We start from the raw sequence: 17,045 nt of genomic DNA on the forward strand, positions 1-17,045 counted from the left end.
CCACATACCATCCTAAGCTGTGATTGTCGGCTGGGCTCCCATAGGAGTTGGTTAATTTCTGCCCACTCCAAGTCACTAAAGGAATGCCGCTCTGGTGCATTCAGCTCATAAAAATGCTTCAAAATGGCTCAGGTGTCACTGTGGTTCTGAGGGCAGGTCATAGACATGATTTATTTAACCACCAGTCATTGTGAAATGGGAAATTAAACAGCCGCTGCTGTGAAAGTTGAAGAGCATTGACTCTGAATTTTGTGACTTCTAGTGTTTGTAGCCCTCTCACCGCGAGTGCATGCTTATAATTCCAGTGCATGCCCCTCGCTCCTCATTTCAAAAGAAGAAAATAAAAACAAAGTCCTGTATTTATATGGTGCTTTTCACAACGGACACACGTCTCAAAGAACTTTACAGAAATACTGATTGAAGTGTAGCCACTGCTGCAATAGGAAACATGACAGCTAACTTGTGCTGAGCAAACTCCCACAAACAGCAATATGATTGGTTCACTTGGTTCACTGTCTGTGTGGAGTCTGCAATATTCTCCCCATGTCTGCATGAGTTTCCTCCAGGTGCTCCGGTTTCCTCTCGCAGTCCAAAGATGTGCAGGTTAGGTGGATTGGCTATGATAAATTGCCCATTAGTATCAGGGGGATTACAGGGTAAATATGTGGTGTTACGGGGATAGGGCCAGGGTGGGATCATTGTTGGTGCAGGCTCAATGGGTTGAATGGCCTCCTTCTGCACTGTAGGGATTCTATGATTCTATGATAATGACTAGGTAATCTCTTTTTGAGATGTAGATCGAAGGATAAACATCAGTTAGGAGAACAGGGACAACTCTCCTACACTTCTTCAAAATAGCACCATGGATTTTTTGCATCAGAACAGCTTGATGGGACCTCAACTTAACATCTTATCCAAAAGATGGCACGTGCAACAGGACTCCCTCAATACTGCACCAGTGTCAGCCTTGATTTTTGTGTTCAAGGTACGTAGTGGGAGTTAAACACGAATTGCATTGTATTCAACATGCTTGACACTTATAATAAGCTCATCCTGACACTGGGGGTGAACTCTCTTACCATTTTCAATGTTTTAGAAGTGCATATACGACACACGACTTCCTTAATCAGTAAAATATGGCTATCTCTGCCTGATATCCAACGTTTATTTATGTTTCCTCTTTCTTGGGCTGAATGGTGGCACAGTGTTTAGCACTGCTGTCTCACAGCGCCACGGGTGCAGGTTCGATTCTGGGTCAGTGGGTCACTGTCTGTGTGGAGTTTGCATGTTCTCCCTGTGTCTGTGTGGGTTCCTCCGGGTGCTCCGGCTTCCTCCCACAGTCCGAAAGGTGTGCAGGTTAGGTGCGTCGGCCATGCTAAATTCTCCCTCAGTGTACCTGAACAGGCGCTGGAGTGTGGCAACTAGGGGGTTTTCACAGTAACTTCATTGCAGTGTTAAAGTAAGCCTACTTGTGACACTAAAACCTTTTTAAAAACGTTCTTTTTGAACACTTCCACAATCCACTTCCAGCTGGCTTCATTTGCATATGTGAAAATGAGGGTCTGTTGTGCAGCAGCAGCAAAGCATATTCTTCTAAAGGACTCTAGGTAGTACACTGAGTTAGAAAGTGCAGCAGTGTGAATAGTGCCTGTGCTCAGTAATTACTACCATAATGTGACTTGTGAATGAGTGATATTGATCTTTCATTTTATCATCTGATCAAATAGATATTGAACAGTTTAAAAAGGACTTTTAAAAAGCAAGCAGACATTGACTTAAGATAGTTAGCCTGAGTTGTGATAAATGTATATAATTGGTATATACAATATATCAATTATATTGGGTATTTGATATTGGGATACATACTGCCCCTTTAAGAGTGTGAGCCAGGTGACCCCTGGGGAGGTTAGCTCCTCCAGTGTGGAACCTGATTAAGCAGTCTAGGATGTGAGTGGGGAACAGCGCACATGTCTAATAAAGAGTTCTCCAGTTACAAAGCCTACTTTGTGGTTTTTCTTGCACCATACTTCGACAAGTACATCCACAACAACTGGCGACGAGGCTGCTTGAAGGCCTACACATTTCTGCTGCCGTTCAGTTCTGCTGAAGAGGGAGGGGATTGAACATCACTCTGGACTTCGTAGGGCGGCACTGGAATGGACCCGGAGCATGGCAACCCTATGAAGAATGGGTAGGAGTGTTCCAACTGCTGTTGTTTCATGTGAACAGTCCGTTCAGGGGGAAGTAGGACGTGCCTGGGAGTGCCAGCCACAGTGGTCGCAGGAAGTTGTCGCTGAGGGGACTCGGGCTGCAGTCGATGAGTGGGAAGGAATGCTAGCCACGGTTGTCGAGGGAGTGGCCATCGCAGGGGGCAGTATCTGAGGGGACTCGGGCTGCAGGCAACTGCTAGCAATGCCGGAAGGAGGCTTCGGGCCTAGACTTGTGTGGCGGGAAAAATTCCCCCCTGTGGCAAAACAAAATGGCAGCCCAATTCGGGGTTATTGGCCCCTTCAACAAAGAGGCAGAGAGCTGGATACATTACACAGAGCGCTTCAGTGCTCATCTGACGGCCAGTAAGGTGGTTAATGACCTGAATGTACCAGTTTTCTTAAGTACTATGGGGAACAAGACTTTTGCTGCTTTAAAAAGGTTAGTACAACCTGAAACACTGGCTGAGAAGAATTACCAAGAATTGTACGATGTGTCTGAAGCTCGCTTCGCTCCCAAAGCCATTGATGATTGCTGAGCAGTTCAGATTTCATAAGCACGATCAACTCGAAGGGAAGTCCACTGCTGAATCTGTGGCAACTCTGACGAGACTGGCAGAGCACTGTGATTTTGGAAATGTACTCCAGGATGCCTTACTGGACCAGCTGGTTTGTGGCCTCCGGCACGAAGCCATCCAACTGAAAAGAATTTAGAATTTAATTCTGCTTCGGAGATTACAACTTCCATGGAATTAGTTGCCAGGGAAGCAGCGCAGTTGGATGTCAGCACCAGGGTGCACAAGATAGCAGAAGCCCCACGGAGTTTGGCACTGCAAACGGAATGCCGCTGATGTGGCTGGACAGGCCACAGTGAGTCGAATTGTTGGACATGAGAGGTCCAATGTTAAAAGTGCAACCGAGTTGGTCATGCTGCCCATAATTGCCAAGCGCCACTAAGCTCAGAGAGAGGAAAACAAGAGGAAGCATTTAGAAGAACAAAACAAAAGATCCATGTTGCCACCCATGGAGAGGATAGGGAGTCAGTGGGGTCAGCAGGGGAAGCAGATAGTCCAGAGAAACAAGAGTTCAGGCTGAACATCCTGTCAGTACGGGGTGAAGCAGATTGGTTCTGGGTTCTCCCTCAAATGAAAGGGGAAACCGTGAAAATGGAAGTTGACACAGGAGCGGCGGTGTCCTTGATACCTGAATTAATATACCAGGAGAAGTTAAAAGCCCTGCCACTGAAGCCTGCCAAGATCAGATTGTGACCATTTACAGAGCAAGTGGTACCCCTCAAGGGTTATGCCCTGGTGAAGGTACAGTTGAGGGATCAATGTCCAGAATTGCCATTATATGTGGTAAAAGGCAACTACCCTGCATTATTCGGATGCTCCTTGTAACAGAAGTTGAAACTGAACTGGGGCATGGTTAATGGACTGGCAGATTCGAACACAAGGTTACAAGACATTTTGGAAAAATTTAAAGATGTCTTTCAAGCAATCCTTGAAGAGATGAAGGGTGTCAAGGTTAGATTACGGCTGAAGCCGGATGCTTGCCCAAGAATTCTGGGACACCATTTTCAATGTACACCCCTGAGTACAGCGAGAAAATCAATTCACCCAGATGCGCACACATGGCACACCCCCAAGGACTATCCTGGTGCCACTCTGGCATTAAGCTGGCACTGCCTGGGCACTACTCTGGCATCAAGTTGGCACTACTCTGGTACTACCTGGGCACTACCTGATCACTATCCTGACACAAACCTCTCCCCCCTCCCTGATCATTGCACTCACTTCCGAGCTCTCCTGCTCACACCACATGGATGGATTTTTGACGTGGCGGGTATGCTTCCAGTGTACGGGTCTGAAGATGTGCGGGCGAGGTTGATTGGCCATTCTAAATTGCCCCTTATTGTCCCGGGATGCATAGGTTAGAGGGGTCAGTGGGTAAATATGTAGGGATATGTGGATAGGGCCTGGGTGGGATTGTGGGTGGTGCAGACTCGATGAGCCGAATGGCCTCTTTCTGCACTATAGGATTCTTTGATAATGAATGTAAATTTATTACAATGAGGTTCCCGACATTCAACATCAGGAAAAGCAGTCTGTCACTGACGGGGAGAGGGGACAATCGCTTCCTAGTTTGAAGTCATCGTGAAACATGACTTTCTGACAATGCCTCAATTTTATCATTCTTGTCCTTGTTTCCAAAATGCCTCCATTACCTCACTCTTCCCCATCACTGTGACCTCCTTCAACTCTCCATGTCTTCAATTTCTCTGCATTCCTCCAGTCTGTGCATCTTATGCACCCCCTGATTTTAATCACTCCATCAGTGTTTACAGCTGCTTTGGTCCTAAGTTCTCAAACTTCCCTCCTTAGACATCTCCATCTCCCTATCTCTCTCTCTCCCCTTAAAAATTCTCCTTAAAATCTACCACTTGGATTGAGCTTTTGTTCATTGATTTTAATGTCACTCTGTGGTTCAGTGTCAAACATATTCATCGATAATGCTTTTGGGATATTTTCTTGCCAGTTGTTGTTGTTGTTGTACCTACCTGACCATGTAGAAAACAACAAGGATATGTTCTATCCACAAACAAAACGCACTAACCCAGCCAATTACTAGCCAATAAGCCTTTTGGTGACCAGCAGTAAAATGAGGAATGGTGTGAATATACTATCATTGATATGCACCAATAATCTCATAACTAGCACTCAGTTTGGATTTCACCCTAACACTCAGCTCCAGATCTCATGACAGGTTGATCCAAATACTGGCAGGTGATTGGTGGAGAAGAGAAAGGCACCGTTAGAGAAAGGTATCAAAGAGCTGATGTTTCAAGTCCAGATGACCCTTTGTCAAAACTGCTTGACAAAGGGTCATCTGGACTCGAAACGTCAGCTTTTTTCTCTCCTTACAGATGCTGCCAGACCTGCTGAGATTTTCTAGCGTTTTCTCTATCATAGTTCCAGAATATTTTTGCATGCGTTCCTCAGAGAAACAACCTTGGTCTATTCAGGGCGGCATGGTGACACAGTTGTTAGTACTGCTATTTCACAGCTCCAGGGACCTGGGTTCAATTCTGGCCTTGGCTTACTGTCTGTGTGGAGTTTTGTACATTCTCCCCATGTCTGCGTGGGTTTCCTCCGGGTGCTCTGGTTTCCACCCACAGTCCAAAGATTTGCAGGTTAGGTGACTGGTCATGCTAAATTGACCCTTAGTGTCCCAAAATGTGTAGATTTGATGGATTGGCCATGGAAATGTGTGAGGTAACAGAATAGGGAGGGGCAGACGGCCTAGATACCCTGTCAGAGTGTTGGTGCAGACTCAATGGTCCGAATGGCCTTTTCTGCACTTTAGGGATTCTATGATTCTATGATATGATTCAATTATCTTCAGCTGACACATCAATTACCTTCTTGCTGCCATGTGGTCAAGACTGGGGCTATCAGCCAATGATTACAATGTTTAATTCCGCTCACCACACCTCCAATAATGAATGCCAATCTTTATCAGTGCCTGGATCATATGCAGCTGTGGATTGACAAATGGTTAACAATATTTATGTCACATAACTACCAGGTAATGACCATGTCCAACAAAAGGAAGGCTAGTCACTTGCCTTTGATTTTTAACAGCTATCAACACCTTGACCAGAAGATGAACGATATCAAATATATCAACACTATGGCTGCAAGAAGTAGACAGAGGCTGGATACTCTTTGATGAGTAGATCGCTGCCTGACCCTTCAAAACCTAACTGCCATCCACAAGGTTTGCATTAGGCATGTGAACCTGTATGTTTTCCAGGACCTGCTATAGGCTGGCATGAGTTGCTTAATTATCAGAGGATTGGTGATTGGAATGGAACAAATATTTATTGATGTATTTACCTGTAAAGAAAGTGCCATTCATTTATTTATTTGATAGGAACCAAATAAAAACAGTTTGCAGCCCATGAGGAAATATTTTACAAACTACATTATTTTGTTAGACATTTGCATTGTCCACCTTCCAGACCCCTCAATCTACCCCTTGTAACATCTGTATTCTGAGCAACGTCACAGGAGAGGTTTAGTGTGACAAATTAATTTACAGATAAATATAATTAAACATTTTTAAAATTTAGCATTCATATTTCTTCTAATTTATATCTGTATTATTTTCACATTTTATTAAACATGTACTGTGTAAAAATATTGTTCACAAAGTACATTTGGATTATTTTATCCATGATTGTGATAATGGTTTCTGAGAAACTAATTGAACTCTGTTGTATCTTTGAATGATCCAGCAATAATCTCGGGTGACATTTTGTCATCATTTGCAGATAGCTGAAATATTTGCTATTGAATATTTTTTCTTTAATATTGCAATAAGTTTTAATGTCAAATTACATTGCCACTACTAGTTTCTGAAGGATTTTAAAAGATAATCTTGAGGTAAATCCAAAGGCCTTAGTGTAGCATCCCAATATTACATTTGAGATATTTATACTATTCACATAAATAATCACCTGTGTCAATAAATCTCAACCTATAAATTTAGGTAGGCATGACAACAGAAGGAAAGATTATAAATGTGGAATAAATGCATGATAACAGCTTTGAGTTACTGTGATTTAATTATTTATGATTACTTTTGCAACTACTTGACTGTACACACATTTTGACATTAATTTATAATACTATAAAAAGTAAAATCATTGTGAAGACCATATAACAGCAAAGGAATAAGTTCTGTGCATACACAAATATATCTCTCAGGAGAAAGGTAGGATAAATGTTTCTTTAGGTGACTTGCAGATCGATTTATAAGTACAGGTATATGTCATAATTTAATTTATGACATAGTTATGGTTACACTGTACATTCAACACACTTTTCAACAAAGACATATCATTTGATTACTTCAGGAATGTATGTTATGCATTCTCAGTTTCACATAATGTCGGTGATACACGGCTACATTCTGAATCCATTATGATTTTGGTACGTCAGTGATGTCTTCCTTCATTTTAAGCCACCAATGCAATCTTTTGATTCCTTCAAACAATATTTAGTAAACAACTGTAATAAATTATTCAATTATAGTACTCAGATTAAAAGGAGGGGAAGTTTTGACTTTGGGTAATTGTGTAACATATCTCTCAGGTTGATTCCACCGTCCATTCTACATCCCTCACCAGTTTCATTCCCATTAACTTTAAAGGAAATGAAAATCAAGGCAGATGGACAATGGCGATAGAATCAACATCATCATTTTGTGCACAGTGACACAGTGGTTAGCACTGCTGCCTCACAGCGCCAGGGACCCGAGTTCAATTCCCAGCTTGGGTAATTGTCTGTGTTGCACATTCTCCCTGTGTCTGCGTGGGTTTCATCCGGGTGCTCCGGTTTCCTCCCACAGTCCAAAGATATGAGGGTTAGGTGGATTGGCCATGCTAAATTGCCCTTTAGCGTCAGGGGGACTAGTTAGGATAAATGCATGGGGTTATGGGGATAGGGCCTGGATGAGATTGTGGTCAGTGCAGACTCGATGGGCTGAATGGCCTCCTTCTGATGATTCTATGATTTTATACAATCACCCAAAGTCAATATAACTCCCCCAATATTTTTAACCTAAATTCCATTAAAAGATATAGCTCCATGAAAGTGCTATCCACAGCACACATCCCAGCACCTAAAATAACATCACCTCCCAACAAAGCTTTTTCTAAGTTTAATTTACAATTATAGAAGCAAATTAAAGAATGTTAAAGAATGCTTTTATAGGTTTAAACAATTGAATTCTTGTAGTTTGAAATATAATTCAGAGCAAAATCTATTTATTACAATACCCAGGTCATAATAATATTGAGTGCATAAAAACACATAAAATTTGATATATTTTGTACACATTTAGCTCATTAAGCATATTGCTCTCATCAATATTTATGATAGAATTTAACAGTCTTTCGTAGTCTTGAAATTTAGCGAAATATCTAACAATATTTGTCTTCTAAATTTTTAACGTCCGTCATCTGAAAGATTCCATGCCCAGGCTAAAACCCATGTAACATTAAATAATTAAATAACAGGTAAAAAGAGATGTCACAGGTTAGTGAGTCTAGTCTGTTAACACTCGGTTAGATTGCTGTGCTATTTTCACATATCTATTTTGTAACAAAACCAAGAATTACATTACTTCTACTCATTCACTTGGAAATTAGTATTTTTCAACCACATTATTAAAGGAAATTCTTAATGTAATCTAATGGTTCACACATGCCATGCCCTCCTAAGCAGCAGTGAAAAACTCAAAACTGTGTGATGCAAATGCTAATTTATCAATTATTTTTCTATTAAGACTGCAATTCAACAAAATGTCATGTTAAGCAATTTATGCATATTCATGCTTGTTCATTAATGTCCTGTTCTTGCTGATGCGTTAGAAATTATTGGTTTAGTGAAGTACACAGTAAAACAATACATTTCCAGAGTATAAAGTCAATCTGATTGTTACAGACAACAATGATTATGGTATATAATGGTCTACACCCTGTTTATGGGCAATACATGACACAGGCAATGACACAGGAGTGAAGGTAACATGAATGTATCTATATTACTCTTTCTAAGTTTATTCATAATTTTCTAAATTACCATTATGTCAGAATAAATTAGAAATATATTGACCTTGAAACGTGTATTTTTCACCTTGCCATGTATGGAACTCATTTCAAATATTCCAGTGCTGATTTTAATAATGTGATGTATGCCGGTTAATCCTACAAATTGGAATTAACAATATATTTTCACAGCTCCTGCTTCATATTTTAAATCCACTTCTATTTGCAAATTACCGCAAACTTGATTTTCCTCACATCTTACACCAGACATTTCATTATTCTCGCCATTTCTCTTTGTAAGAAAAAGTCGAAAAGGCAGAAGACAGCAAAGACAATTAAATATTACTGCAGCGTATTTGTAAACTGCAATTATAATGTCAATAAACTGGACACTTTGAAAAGATTAAATAAATAATATGATTAAATATGATTATCTACTTTATATAATACAAATGTTTTACAACAGGATAAACACTTATGCACCTCAAGTACGAAGCACTTTGCAATGTTTAGTTATTAAGAATCAAAATGATTTCTCATTACAACTGAAGCTAATGTTATTTTATTATCAATAAATGTTAATTCATAATTTTTATTCATGAAATATGATCATTTTAAATGAACGAATATAAAAGTATAGTTAAATAACAGAAAACGTTGATTGCATCTTCAAACATTAATGTAAAAATTATGCTATAAACACAATAAAATGTATAATATAAAAATTATGCTAAAACTAAACACTTAAGTTAATGGAACAGTATAAAAGTTAACATATTTAAAAATAAATTGCCATTTTCGATATTTTTCAATTGTTATGGAACTAGAGTCAATCAATGAATCCGTTTTAGGTTATTTAGCTAAGTATCTCGTCGGAAGATAATAATTCAAATTAGCAAATCTTGAATGATGATATGTGTGTATAAATCAGACAAATGTGTCCCTATGTCGACTACACATTTGTAATTTATTCCAGTCCATACTTCTTGAAAATAGACCTCTTCTTATAAGCACATCCTTATGATGTTAGAAGTCTTATTGTTGTTGTTCAAGAAGTCTTATAATTGTTGTTCAAGAAGAATAAATAAATTCTCTGCCATTGGAAGTTTAGATATAGAATGGGTCCTGCATCTTTACTGCAGATCGCTGAAAAAACTGAAATCTATCTCAATGTAACTTATTTTGGACCAAGTAAAGTACTAAGGAATTATAAAGAAATGAAAGTAAAATTTTAACTTTACTCTTATGTCTACCATTGACAAACAAAACTCAGCACAGCAAGAAGGCTCTCACACACAATTCATATATATATAACTATGCCATCGATATATACGGATAAAAGGAAAGATAATGACAAAGTGAGGAAGCTGGATTTACAATGGAATTGTCAGTGCTTCCGTTTTTCTGTATATCCTGTTCAGGTCATAATTTTCTGCTTAAGTTTCAAAGTTCTTATTTTTCAATTTCCATTATGAATTCTGATGGGATTTTATATCATTATGTTCTTCAGTATTGTATACCATGAACAATGTATCTATATTTCTTCAAACTAATATATCTATATATAAAACATCAAAACTGAAGTGAGTGTGCTAATGTCATTATGCCCAGGTACAATATTGACAAGGTATAGCCATTTCTCCTTTCTTCTCTGTGCAAGTGTATATCAGCACACATTCATATGCATATCTTCTTGGAAGAAGAGGAAAGCATACTTTGTAAGACCACAAGGAATTTGAAGAAACAATGCATTCTTGAAGTTATCAATGAAATTGTAGTTAAAACTTAAAGGCACCAGAAAACATTTAACAGATTTTGCTGCAGTTGTGTTTTCAGTTTGAACATTTAACATTAATATTTTTAAAAACTCCTTAAAAATGAAATGAGATATTTAGTGGTATTGTCATCTATAATTCAATGCAAGAAAAATAACCTAATTGGCATAATTGGAAAGTTGCTATAAACTATCAGGATAAATCCATAAAATATGTTTTTCAATTTTTTTTAGAAATTTGCTTCAAGACCTGTCAGCTAGTAGACTGAAATGTGCATTGTTCTCTTCCGTTTATGCAAATATTAAAAATATTAAGCATTAAAAAAACATTCTCTCAATCCTGAGTTGACCCATCAGTGGACGACGCTGACAAAAACTGGCTAACATGGATTACAAAAACAATTGCTTTGCTGTGATTTTTCCATGCAATCTCCAGTGCCCTTGATGTTTCATTGTAAATTGGTCTTCTCAGTGACTTGCACTCTAGTATTGTTTTACTACAATGCACACGCATTAAATAAATTATAAATATCATTTATATCATTCTAATTATTTTGATTAATGTTGATAAAGTTTGAATTAACTTACCTTTCATCCTGGAAGATCGGGCATGATCGTTTTTTGTCTCTCCTCACATTGTCATCCATCAGGATTATGCTGGACATACAACACGCTGACACATGGGAAAATATTGCCCTATTGTCTAAAACAGTTTCCTGCAGATTACAGCTAATCATCACAATACACTACAACAGGAATAAAGTATCAGGAACAGGAAGTATAGTTTGAATTATCTCCATGCTGTAGCCCTCCAACAATGAACAGAAGTTGGTTGAAAGAGCCTAATTTTATGTTACCATTTCATGTGAATAAAATTGCACTCTGTCATCAAGTTCAAAAGGTAATTCCAAATTGCTAAAATTAATAAATTACTAGAAATTTGAAGAGGATGTAACCATCATGCAATAGCCTTTCCATTATGTATAATCACCATCATCCTCATTATCATAAACTGTAGGTGAATGACTTGCAAACTCCTAGCAAGATTATTTAAATGATATTCTTGATACTGAAAACCCATTCTGCTGTAAAGTACCTTAGTTCATTAGTATGGTCTTTTTTGAGATCAGGAAAAAAAATAGGAAAATGCTGCCATAAGTAATTATCAATGGCCAAGCTGTCAGTTAGTCACATCAACTAAAAGACCAATTATTCTGATGATACACAGGTTGTAAAGCTGGTTAGAGTAGATTTCAATACTGACATTAACTCTGTCCAATGACTGGAATTTCTACAGTATCACAGAGCCAATTAGCATAATAAAGACCTTTAACATTCTGCATGCATATGGGTACACATGTTCATTTGCCCTTACCTGTTCTGCCTGACCTAATCCATTTAAAAAAAAATATTTTTGTACAAATGAGAGCCTAACAGACAGACAATGTGAAGCTGGATTTTATCTTCAGCATTAGAAAAAAAAATGATTGCTTCGAGGCAAATTTAAAAATCGAAAACTACTACTGTTGGACTAATTTTAAAAAATGAAGTAGTTTACTTTACATGAGGAGTAATATCAAGACTTCCTTCGATTTAATTTAAACAATGTTAATAATGGAAAGCTAGACTTAAGAGCTACAAAAATCATAACGTACAACAGTCTTAATTCTCTATGCTCATTACTCATAAAAAATAAATATATTTTCAATATAGCAGCAAAAGTAATGAAAATCAGAAAGACGGAAAGAGCTGGAAATACTCAGCAGGTCCAGCAGCTTTTGCACTGGAGTTAACGTTTCGAGTCGAATGTGAGTCTCCTTTGGAATGCCCTCCACAGTTGCTGTTAGACCTACTGAGTATTTCCAGCTCTTTCTGATCTTATCTCAGATTTCCAGCTTCCTTAGTATTTTGCTTTTATTTTAGAATTGAAAATAAAAGCTGTTTTTATTTTCATTTATCTATAAGAATTATTGAGCAGTATTCAGACAGAACCTTTACTGACCTATGATAGCACGGTGGCACAGTGGTTAGCACTGGGACCCGGGTTCGATTCCTGGCTTGGGTGGAGTCTGCACGCTCTTCCCCTGTCTGCGTGGGTTTCCTCCCACAGCCTGAAAGATGTGCTGGTTAGGTGCATTGGCCATGCTAAATTCTCCCTTAGTGTACCCAAACAGGCATCAGAGTGTGGCAACTAGGGGATTTTCACGGTAATTTCATTGTAGTGTTAATGTAAGCCATGTAACTAATAAATAAATAAACTTAAATCACATTCCTATCTGTCTAGAGTGAACCACAGAATCATTAATGCACAGAAGGAGGCCATTTGGTTCATCATGTCAGCACTGGCTTTCTGAATAAGCAACTCACCTAGTGCCATTCCTCGATCTTCTCCCTGTAAACCTGCACACTTTTCCTTTCAGCTAAGTATCGTTCCCTTTTGAATGCTCCAACTGAACCTCCCTCCACCACATTCTCAGACAGCGCATTCCAAACCCATAACAATTGCTGTGTTAAACATTTCTCCTGGTATTACTTTTGCTTCTTGTGCTAATTATTTTAAATCTGTGCCCTCTTGTTCTTGATCTTTTCATGAGTGGGAACAGTTCCTCTCTTTCTACCCTGTCCAGACCTCTCATGATTTTGACTATTCTATCAAATTTCCTCCTAACCTTCTTTTCTCCAAGGAAAATAGTCCTAACGTCTAAAACCTATCTTCATTTTTTTTTATTCATTCGAGGGACATGGGCATCGCTGGCTGGCCAGCATTTATTGCCCATCTCTAGTCGCCGTAGGGCAGTTGAGAGTCAACAACATTGTTGTGGCTCTGGAGTCACATGTAGGCCAGACCGTGTAAGGATGGCAGATTTCCTTCCCTAAACGACATTGGTGAACCAGAGAGGCTTTTCCAACAATCGACAATGGTTTCATGGTCATCAGTAGATTCTTAATTCTCGATATTTTTTATTGAATTCAAATTCCACCATCAGTCATGGCGGGATTCAAACCCGGTTCCCCAGAACATTTTCTGACTTTCTGGATTAATAGCCCAGTGATAATACCACTCGGGCATCTCCTCCCCTTCATAGCTGAACTGGAGTGCGCGCTTTAACAATTTCAGTGTAGACCTTCAATTGTTACTTTGAAAAAATTGAGACTTTCTAGTAACTAGTCACGACATGTTAACTTTCTATCAATGTGCTGTGCGTACTTGAATGAAATTCACAGTGCCATAGATTTTTCTCAGCAACTCCACTGGAGCAGAGATACTTTTGTCATCTTCATCAGTTGTGGAAGCCCACAAAGTCCTGCTACATAGAATTGGTTGAAGCTGGTTGTAGAGATGATTATGACCATGAAGCAAACACTCTTATCATGTCTGTTAATCAGCCTGTGAATTCTTCCACGACCTCACATTGTTCGCTCTTTCATAACTTGCTGTATCGTGAATTTTTCTCCGAGGTTCAAGTACACAGCAATCTGGAGATCTTCATTTATTCAAGTAGCTATTCCAATTTGTAGTGGTTCCACCCACAGATAGGGGTAAATGTTGGAGAAAATTGATGCGATTGATGTCTTATTTTTCCATTTGAAAGTGCATCAGCCAAAATGTCCTCCTCACTCTCCATCTTTCTGATTATGAGTTAATTTTATTTATTAGTCACAAGTAAGGCTTATATTAACACTGCAATGAAGTTACTGTGAAAATCCCCCAGTCACCACACTTCAGCACCTGTTCAGGTACACTGAAGGAGAATTTAGCATGACCAATGCACCCAACCTGGACTGTGGGAGGAAACCCACACAGACACAGGGAGAACATGCAGTTTCCACACAGACAGTGACTCAAGCCGAGAATCGAACCTGGGTCCCTGGCGCTGTGAGGCAGCAGTGCTAACCACTGTGCCACTGTGCCATTGCTCAACAAATAACATACTTTGGCCAGATTTTTGCTACCAAGGTAAATAGCTCAAGTTAGGAAATTCCTGACTCCCCAGACCTGCCGTAGAAAGGCCACTGAATAACGTGATCTTCACTCTGGGGATGGGGGAAGGGCAGGGGTTGGTGGGTGGTGGTGGTAGGTGTCAGATGAATTCAGGCCGACCAAACCAGGAAGAGGGGGATAAGCGGCCATGGGGGCAGCTGAGTGCTGAGGGGGCCTGCTTCAGATCTCTGGGGCTTTGCCCTAAAGACTGTTAGGTTCCCTAGCTTTCATGTCTCACACCCCCTCAATCCCCCATCAACTCTTAAAGCCACCTCCATGCTAACTCATACCACCATCTTTACCATGGCCCCTCATCCCCTCTAAAGCCAACTTATGGTCTTTCCATGACCATTCCCTCAGCACACACTATATACAGAACCAATGAGCCATACAATAACCATGCATGTGTGGAACTGCTCAGGAAAAGAAAAACACCCATTCACAAATTTACCTTTGAAAGAAAAACTGTTGCTCCCATAACCTTATAAATGCGTCAATCAGACAGATTATTAACATATTAATAACAGAGGCTTCAAATGCTTCACTCCTCTTAAATCTTATGCAAATAAACACTGAGACATTAACAAAAGAGATTACAGAAAGAACAACTTTTCATAATCATTTGAAGATATTGGTCAAGCAAAGTCAAACAGTTCTCTCCAGTCATCAAAATGGAACACCTACTGAGATAATCCTTTCATTAGCACGGGCTCTCAGCCCAACATGCAAACTTAAGCCTTCCAGTTCTACGGAAAGAGTTCTAACATCTGTCCCCATGGTCCCAAAATTCTATGGAGCTGTTTATATGGGAATTGGACCAGCAGTGACTTGCTCCTGAACTATGTGATCAGTTCATTTAAATAAATATTAGCAGTTGAGTAACACTATTTCTGCCTCTACTAGGGGAGTAGAGCAATGAAACTAGGGGTGGAATCTGATGAGAATTTGGCAGCGTGTCAGTTCTAGAGCGAAAGCTGCCATGGAACACCTCAGCTTCACTGGCAAGTTTTCTCTCCAGATCTTGTCCCTTTAACTGCCAAAAAATAGAGTAGGTGTGGTTTGCGTTGTCCCTCTGGCCAGGCAAGGACTCTTAGACCCGGGAATCGGCTCCACTGAGATCAGGACGCCATTTTTAAAGGATGCTATGGTCACTGAAGCAAAAATTAATCTCTCCCACTCCACCACAGAGATATCTGTGGCCTCCCCCTCCTCCCCTTTCAATCGCCCTCGGGATCCCAACAATCATCACCAGCATCACCCCATCCCCTCCCCAATCATCCCTGGTTAACCGGCAGTGCCACCCTGTGCCAGGGCGTTGTCTGGCCATATCCCTCTGCCTCAGGAGCTGTACTGACATTTGCACCCCCGGGGACATCACGTCGGTGAGATATGAAAATCCAGTGAGGTTTTTTTATTCATCCATGGGACGTGGGCATCACTGGCTGGCCAGCATTTATTGCCCATTCCTGGTTGTCTGGGGGCAATTAAGAGTCAACCACATTGCTGTGGCTCTGGAGTTACATGTAGGTCAGACCAGGTAAGGACGGCAGATTTCCTCCCCTAAAGGACATTCATGGACCAGACGGGTTTTTCTGACAATCGACAAAGGTTTCATGATCATCAGTAGATTCTTAATTCCAGATTTTTTTATTGAATTCAAATTCCATCATCTGCCGTGGCGGGATTTGAACCCAGGTCCCCAAAGTGGGAGAAGATCTGGCAAGGGGTTTTAGAGTCATAGAGGTTTATAGCATGGAAACAGGTCCTTCAGCCCAATATGTCCATGCTGCCCCTTTTTTTTAACCCCTAAGCTAGTCCCAATTGCCCGCGTTTGGCCCATATCCCTCTAGACCCATCTTACCCATGTAACTGTCTAAATGCTTTTTAAAAGACAAAATTGTACCCGCCTCTACTACTACCTCTGGCAGCTTGTTCCAGACACTCACCAGCCTCTGTGTGAAAAAATTGCCCCTCTGGACCCTCTTGTCTCTCTCCCCTCTCACCTTCAACCTATGCCCTTTAGTGTTAGACTCCCCTACCTTTGGGAAAATATATTGACTATCTAGCTGATCTATGCCCCTCATTATTTTATAGACCTCTATAAGCTCACCCCTAAGCCCCCAACACTCCAGAAGAAAAAGTCCCAGTCTATCCAGTCTTTCCTTATAACTCAAACCATCAAGTCCTCGTAGCATCCCAGTAAATCTTTTCTGCACCCTTTTTAGGTTAATAATATCATTTCTATAATAGGGTGACCAGAACTGTACACAGTATTCGAAGTGTGGCCTTACCAATGTCTTGTATAACTTCAACAAGACGTTCCAACTCCTATATTCAATGTTCTGACCAATGAAACCAAGCATGCCGAATGTCTTCTTCACCACTCTGTCCACCTGTGACTCTACTTTCAAGGAGCTATGAACCTGTACCCCTAGATCTCTTTGTTCTGTAACTCTCCCCAACGCC

The sequence above is a fragment of the Mustelus asterias genome, chromosome 5 (assembly GCF_964213995.1).
Source record: "Mustelus asterias chromosome 5, sMusAst1.hap1.1, whole genome shotgun sequence".
Lineage (NCBI taxonomy): Eukaryota > Metazoa > Chordata > Chondrichthyes > Carcharhiniformes > Triakidae > Mustelus > Mustelus asterias.